Raw genomic sequence first — 8,720 nt, 5'->3', positions numbered from 1 at the left:
TTCCTCTTTGGTGCAAACTTCTAATGAAGCAGCCATGATCTATCGCAACAAAAAGAAGACAAATGAAGGAATTAGGACCAAGCTTTCATTGCATGGCCACAACAGCATAACAATAAAATAAACGAAGACAGAGGTCAGCATGAACTATGTAAGAAGTCATGTCAAAATTACGGATAATTTTTGACTTACCCTCGTATTACTAATTTATTATTTTATGTAACAATAAAAAAACTATTTTCATTTTTACTTAATGGATTCTGTTATACTATTGTTTTATGTAAAAAAAAGTATTTCAAAAACGATTACTGTTTCCTATGTAGTTAATATCTATTAAATTTCTGTTACTTTTGGAACGGTTGTAAAACACCACCAAGAGAATTTAAAAAAAGTCGAATATGAATTTTTTTAATTAATATTTGTAATACAATTGTGCTAAATACATAAATATACTCTTGTTCCTTATAGTATCCATTTGCATATCTCATATAATTAATTTCTCATTCAAATCGAATTGTGCTTAGAGTTAAGAAATTTCACAACATGAATAAATTAACATTTAAAATAATAGAAAAAACAACTTTTAGACTCATTAAGGAGCATGTTTTGAATTGTATTTATTTGTTCGTTGAAGATCGGAGGCTATATCAGACATGAACTTACCGATATAGTTCAAGGTTGAATCTGAACTACTGTAATGCATTCAAATTGTTTTTCATACACTTCCAGCGGGAATCGAACCCGGGACCACGTATATCAATGGCAAACGCGCTAGCAACTAGACCAGCGACAATGGCCAATTCATACTCTTGCATGTTGAACTAATATACGTATACTTTTAAAAAATAAGAATTTACGATGTGTATAATTTAGATTACGAACAAATGAATGTGGCCGTCACGTACCGCAGCACTATCACACGTTACAGTCTCTGAGCACACAAGTTCTTCCCAGAAACCATTTGTTTAGTTAGGTCAAAGTATTGTGCGAATGAGTAAATGTACAACACAAAGCTATAAGAGAAACATAGGATAAAGTGAGACCAAAACTAGATATCGCGGCTTCGTGAGAGTGTGTGCCTGAGTTTCATTTTTTTCGGGCCTGATGGCAATGCACCTGTTAAATGGAAGGAGTAGAACATATCCTTTTAATGAAAATTAAGGATGTGCAAATTCAGTTTAAAAAAAAAAAAAGCTTCAGGAATGCGCTGGAAGGATAATATAAAGCAGAATCTTCCGATATCGGTAGCGTCTATTTTAACTGGTGAATTGTATTAGGTTAAAATAGGATTTAATGCAAACTTTATTTTTTAAGCGGTTAACTTTCAAGGTTTTTGAACTATCAAGTGAAGTTGCGGCTGATAATTGTTTCGTTGAATTATTAATAGCATCAGAGATATGTTAAAATAACCAGGCTACCAAAAGTTTATAACTCTTTCTTAACTGAATACATTGTTTTCAAACAAATGGTCAAGTTTTCCTCAACATTTGCATTATCATCAAACATAGTTATTTACATTGTTCTGCCCTGTATGTTTACAATGTTGCCGAAGAAAATAGTTGCATTTCCTGGATATACAGAATTTGTTTTCTGTCACTCGTATTGTAAAATAATCATTTATCTTCAGTTCATTAGCGATTCTAGTTTCCCTTAAAACGCACTAAATAAGATAGAACCATCGAAAAACATTTTTAATTTAAATAATACATCGACTTGGATATCTGGGACGTATTTCGACGAGAGACGCTTATTGCACCAAAGAGATCAGGTCAATAATTGCCATAGCCAAAGAAGCATTCACCAAGGAAAGACCACTCTTGAACAGCACGCTTAATACTGAAATAAGGAAGAAGTTAGTTGGAGTATTGGACTGTATGGGCATTACGGAAGCTACAGAAGAAATATTTAGAGCGTTTCAAAATGTGGTGTTGGAGGAAGATGGAGAAGACAAAATGGACAGAGAGTGTAACAAACGAAGATGTTTTAAAACGGATAGGAGAGAAGAAGACGCTTTCGGGCAGCATTTTTCGTAGGAAGACCAATTGGATTGGACATATCTTGCGAAGAAATTGTCTTTTTCATACCGCCATAGAAGAAAAGGTGGAAGGAAAGAGAGAGAAGAACACAAGTGATCGATGATTTTAAAATATAAGAAAATATTGGCAGTTAAAAGAGGAAGCTTAAGCCCAGGAAATGTGAAACAAACATTTCCAGACCTAAACCTAAAATTTAAAATAAAAAAAAAAAAAAATATATTAGTCCCAGGATCTGCCAAAGGGCAATAGACTTGAAGCTAAACCTCACAGCAATTACCATTATCGCCACAAATTAAACAAAAAATTCGATATCTCGCATTTTGGCATTCTTCTTCTACAATTTTGTATAACAAAATGAATACACTTCCAACGTTCATTAGGTGAAACACAAAATGATTATTTTACCATTTTTTGGAAAATATAAATATTTTAAGAAGCTTATGGAAGGATTTTGAATTTAGCTACATATACCAGCGTAGCATAAATCTAATTTTGCCACTATACTCGGAATATATATCTCGTTCATGTCGATTTTCTTCCATACCTAAAAACAAGCAATAAAGGACTGAACTGCCATTCATCAGACATGACAAGAGTGGATAAAAGTTTGGAAAATGCTTCGTCTAATAGCTAGCAACAAGCTCAATGCAAGATCATCTTACAAGAACAGACCCCGCTCCCCCCTCCAATAAAAAAAAAACAAAAAAACTATGCCATAAGTCTCGGGTCCTTTTTCGTTAGTTTTAAACAATGCCATCAACAATATTCTAAATTCTAAAGGAAGCGTTTTATTCGTCACATTAACATTTTTCTCATCTTAAAGAATCATTTTCCAAAATGCATAACTTATTAACACCCTGTATATTATCAATTATTTATAGACTTGCGTTTGAAAGTATAAATGAAGAACTAGTTCCCACCATGCATAATGAAAATTATTCGCAAATAGGAACATCATACCACAATAAATTCTTTTACAGTTTGTGTATTTTTTTCTTTTAAAAATGATCTACACTTTCTAATGAAAATACCGCTTATTGTTGTGTCTTGTACATCATACCAACCAAAAAAACACCAAATTATTTTTTTCTTTTTCTTTTGGAAGACACAACATTGTACCCTGTCGCGTTTTGTGTCGTTTTTCTATATGCCACTGCTGACAGGCAATATTGAGGTAAGAAGTTGTGCTTTATATTTGTTGATTTTTTTTTAAATAAAAAAAATCAACGATTTGATAAATGAAGCTAACTGTACACAGTATGTAGCCAAAAAGAAAAAAAAACAGACAATAAAATTTGTTGACACAGGAAGATTGGTAACGACTGGTATCATTTTGTAGTCTTAAATTTATCGCAGTGCACTAATGTCCTTAAGTACAAAGAGTATTCTAAAGAATATATATACAGGATGTTTCAAAATGAAAATCGGAGTTTTAAGGCTTTATAGTATTTATTACATTTAACGTAAAATTATAAACAATACATTAAATGAAAGAGCAAATCAAACAGTTTTGTACGCACACATGAACACGTACTGTTTCCTCTATCTGTCGCTAGAAAGCGCTAGTAGCAAAGATGGCGATTAGTAAGCAGAAAACTTTTTGCGTTTTACCTTTTGCAAAGACTGAATCTGTAGTTACAGTGCAACTTGCTTTCCATATTAATTTCAATTGCAATCCACCAAGTGATGATAACATCCGTAGATGGTATCATTAGTTTGAAAATATCGGCTGTCTGTGCAAAAGGAAGAGTATGGGACTACCAAGAGTGACGGAAGAACGTGTTGAACGAGTGAGAGAGTCTTTCACGCGTATCCTCAAGAAATAAATTTGAAGGGCTAGTCGTGAATTGGTAATTTCAGTGATGTCTGTGTGGAGAATTTTAAGGAGACGCTTACAACTACGTCCTTATCATTTACAGTTGTTGCAACAATTACACTAAACACACTGATCAGGATTGGGAAGAATTCACCTATCGACACGCGATGTATGCCGTGTGACGGACGAATGGTGCTCACATTCAACACTTGCAGCAAAAACTGATTGAGTTGCTCTTTCATTTAATGTATTATTTATAATTGTAAGTTAAATTTAATAAATACTACAGTCTTAAAACTCCGATATTCATTTTGAAACATCCTATATATATATATATATATATATATATATATATATATATATATATATATATATATATATATATATATATAATCTGATATTCTTTTAAATAGAAATGATGGTGAGGCCCGAACTGAGAATAACAGAACAATAAATCAACCCACTATGGAATGAAAATAATCACCTTTAGTCGAACTGTGTATGCATGATTGTAGGATTATGATATTGAAGTAGAAACTAGTTTGCACCAGGAAATTCGTACGAACTGTACTGCCGTAACAACAACTTTTATAAGCCGAAGTTGGCAAGCGTATCGTACACGATTTGTACTGAACGTTATCTAAATAAATTTCAAGTTATTGACCTGCGTTACTAAACTCTCATATACACTGAATATGTCTGGGCGGAACTGGTCTCGCATATTGACATCTGCTGTGTCACCAAACGCATAATACGAACGTAAGACTACGAGAATTATTCTACTTTTTTTTTAAATTTCATAATAGATACGGTTCAGAAACGGGGGGGGGGAAATTATTATTCTTATTGAGGTATTTATAGTATTTTCTATAATGGAAAGAATTCTATTTTTGTCCAAATTCAGCGAGTTTTCGTTAACAAGCCAGAATGTTCTATTATATATAATTTTGAGGAAAAAGTAAAGTAAAAAACCGGCTTTTGTGCCAGTGTTGAAAGTAGCCATTATCTTCAATACTAGTGCTATTAGGTTATAAGATAGTCCTGAAACTTGACTGTGCGAACTATTACAGGCAATTTGAAACAAACAAAGAATAAACTTGTAGTAAATTTAGTCCCCTTAACAGTACAACATGCTAAAAGATAATCATGGGATTATTTGAAATTCTCACTTTAAACAAGTGACGGATTTGCTTTCAGTTTCAACAAAATTGACTAAAATTAAAAACTGACAGTGACAATACTATTAATCATATGTTTTAAAATTCATCCCTACGCTTTCGCGTAATGCGGAGATTGTCAATATGGAAAAGATCGGTTATGTATGGTATCGGCAGGGACTGGTAGTGTTGACACCATCTAAATGACTGTGTCTTAACGTCTCATGCATTATTAGTATATTTAGGTTATGATGATGATGATGATTCTGCGTTTAACGCCCCTTTCAACAGCGAGGCTATATGAGACGGGACCTATTGATTAACATGGAATTCGAATCACATTAGCTCCCGCCGGGGATCGATCTCGGGTCTCCCACGTCACAGGCGCGTACGCTAACCGCTTGGCCACGAAGGAACTCTATATTTAGGTTATGTCTGTTCTTTTTACAGTATTGTGATTAGGTGACTGGCGTGCGATGAGCCTGTGTACGCGTAAGCTTGTCTAATATCGTAAATCGGAAAGAAGACAAGCCGCTAGAAGCACGTGCATGTTCACCAAATTGTAAACAGATAGTAATTACTATTCGGATTCATGTTAAAAGAAAACTAAAGACATTAGTGCACTGCACATAAAGAAGAAAAAAGTATTAACCATTCTGTTGTAGTATATTGGCAAAAGCACACCCTGTAATAATGTTAGTAACATGTTTGGAAAATTAAATTCCCGCCTCGACACACTGTTCCAAAATAATACAACTTTATACAGTTGTTTTATTTAATTTTTTAATAAAGAAATCCCTGGTTTATTTACCACAAAAAAGTATTTCCAATTTATTCCATTCCTAAATTCAACACTGCTGTTTAAAAAAAACTACAAATACAAAAAAGTACTAAATGCTTTTACTTTCTTAGATTTATTATAGTGTTTTTCTTATATATTTATTTACAAGGACATAATGTAGCTAAATTGTTTAGAAATAAAGATATATATTCCCTTAATATATTTATATATATTATATATAAGTGTGTGTGTGTATTTTTGAATATATATATATTTATATATAATTGTAACGCTATTACTAGAAATCACCACCCAACTTGTCTACGCACATACTTTTATTTATTTTTTTCTTTATACAGATAGGAAAAAGTGAAAAATGGTGGTCGATTGGCAAAAGGTGCTAAATTAATTATTAGGATGAAAGAGGAACTTGATAAATTCTGATCGCGGTGTCTGGAAATCCATCATCATTAACAACACTCATTTTCCTTCATTTGTTTCATTCAAAATTTACACTATAGTTGTTGTATTAAACACAGTTTCATGTGAAATTTTTAAGAAATACTGTACTTGGCAATATGAAGAGAAAATAATGACAATTTTCACATAACGCTTAACAAATATTTCTTTGAAAGGGGTTTAAAGGAGCGCTGATTACCAACAGATGGCAGCACTCATCCCTTCTTTCCACCGTATTTTGTACGGAATCAGGAATAGTAGTACGGTTAGGCTTTGAAATATTGCGAATGATTATGTATAACATGGAGGTGTGTTATAAATATACATACAAGCCACGTTAATTAACGACTATCCATCTCTCCGTTAAACGTCTTCTGTTCACAAATGTTGGTCAATATTTTAATGTCAAGTCTTGTTATAAAGATCTGAAGAAGAATAAAAATACAGCTGTGTTTTGGTACATATCCTCCAATTGATGAAGACTTTTCAAAGTGAGATGGGTGACTTAAAAAAAAAATGTCTATACAGAGCTCAACAAACTTTGAACAAAAAGTTTTACTTAATCTTCCTATCTTCACTTTTTTTTTTTTTTTTTTTTTTGATAACCTTCGTATCACATACACATACATTGCACGCTACTTTCATAAACCACCTCATTAATTTGCAGGAACATAATACTAGCACCTTGTACCAAATAAGCACCGAAACATTTAATAATACAGGTGAATTTTTATACTTATATATACACAAGGTGTAACGAAAATACAGCGACAAACTTTTGACAAGTGATCGCTTAGACCAAACTGAGTAAGAGGTTTAATATAGATCAAAAAATGGATTCTTCGATAACTCTCCATAAAGTCTATACCCATACCCACCCCTTGATTCTTAGAAACGACTGAATATACAGATAAACGTCGACACCATTGAAACACAAAATTTCTATCTGACTGACCTGCCAATAATGGCAAAACACCAGTAATAATTATTATGAGCCAATACAATTTTACTTTAACTGTAGATCTTCCCAAAATTTTAGATAGAAAGAGAATCGATAACACATTGTTAGGAAAGTTCTGACAAATGTAACATTCTGATGTTATCTGCCATTCTGGTTTCGAAATTAAAAACGAAAATCTTTTAAAGGATATTTTACTCAACATAGTTGAAATATTTGAAGTTATTATGTGCACTTTGCTTTAAAAAGCCACCATAAAATAATGTCGACGTTCGTTCATCCTTTTCGTCGCTTTTCAGATTCTGAAGATGGGTAGGCATACCACTGGACATTTTGTACTAGAATGATTTCAATCCATGTTTTTTGATCTTTTTTCTCCATTTGGTCTAAGAAATCAATTCTAAAAGTTTCCTGGTATGCTCACTTTACACCTTGTCTATTTTTTTCTTTTATTCAACACGAAGAAGAAGGCTAGAGCTACAAGAGAACTACGTTTGAATAGTGAAAACCTACATTTGCCTTGCTCAACACGGCTTAAGAGCTCGGAGAAACTACACTCCCAGGAACGGATAACCGTGCTCTTTTGGTTATAAGATTACGGTGGGTACAGAATGGTTGAAGCTACGCTGGTTGGCAGATAACATTTATATATGTTCCTGCCAAGCTTAGGAAAAGCTGCTATTTTTAATTCTTTTTTTTTTCAGTTTAAAAAAAATTAAAAGAATAATATTTCAAAAATTACAATGTACAGTATCTATACACATACGGTTGCATAGGAATCGTATTATGAATAACAGTATTGCAACCATAGTATATAACGTATACTGTTACCATGAAAGTATGCATGGTGGAAATTGTTCTCATTTACAGATTGAAATTTATGAAGAAAAAAAAAACCCTTTCATAAACCAATGCTGAAATGAAGACAGTGACAAATTAACTAACTCTTTTTTTTAATTCTCTATTTGTTACGATTCTCACGTAATAAATGACTCTAAAAGAAATATTGGCTATTTAATACCAGAAACTCCTTACAAATAGTTTTAAAACGACCTTCAAATAAATAATTAATCAAAAACCGACCAATATTAGTGTTGAATCCATAGTCTTCCGGGTCGCTGAGATGAATAGTGACACGGCCGATTCCGTCTAAGTTCAAGTTCAGGCTCCCAGAGATGAGAAGGGGGAGCAGAAGATAAATGACCAAGATTAGTGTCGAATCCATAGCTTTTAGAGCCACTAAGCTGATAGCCCAGATAACATTTAAATCCAAGTTTAGTCAAGAACGTGCATTTTAGATGGCCTGAAAATCGACTGGAGCTGAACCGAAAGGAATGTCTGCTTGTTCACATCATTGGTTTCGGATACTTCTAAGTTACTGTCGCGGAAAGCCCATAGGCTATCTACAATTTTTCACCAGGTACTTGGTACAGATTAAGAACAGATGTACCAATCCAAAAAACATTACATACATCCTACCTTTTCGATAAAATCAATCCTTAGTACCTCCAAAAAA

The sequence above is a fragment of the Thermobia domestica genome, chromosome 4, assembly GCF_964235325.1.
Source record: "Thermobia domestica chromosome 4, izTheDome1.hap1.1, whole genome shotgun sequence".
Taxonomy (NCBI): Eukaryota; Metazoa; Arthropoda; class Insecta; order Zygentoma; family Lepismatidae; genus Thermobia; species Thermobia domestica.
This window is presented reverse-complemented; position numbering follows the sequence as displayed.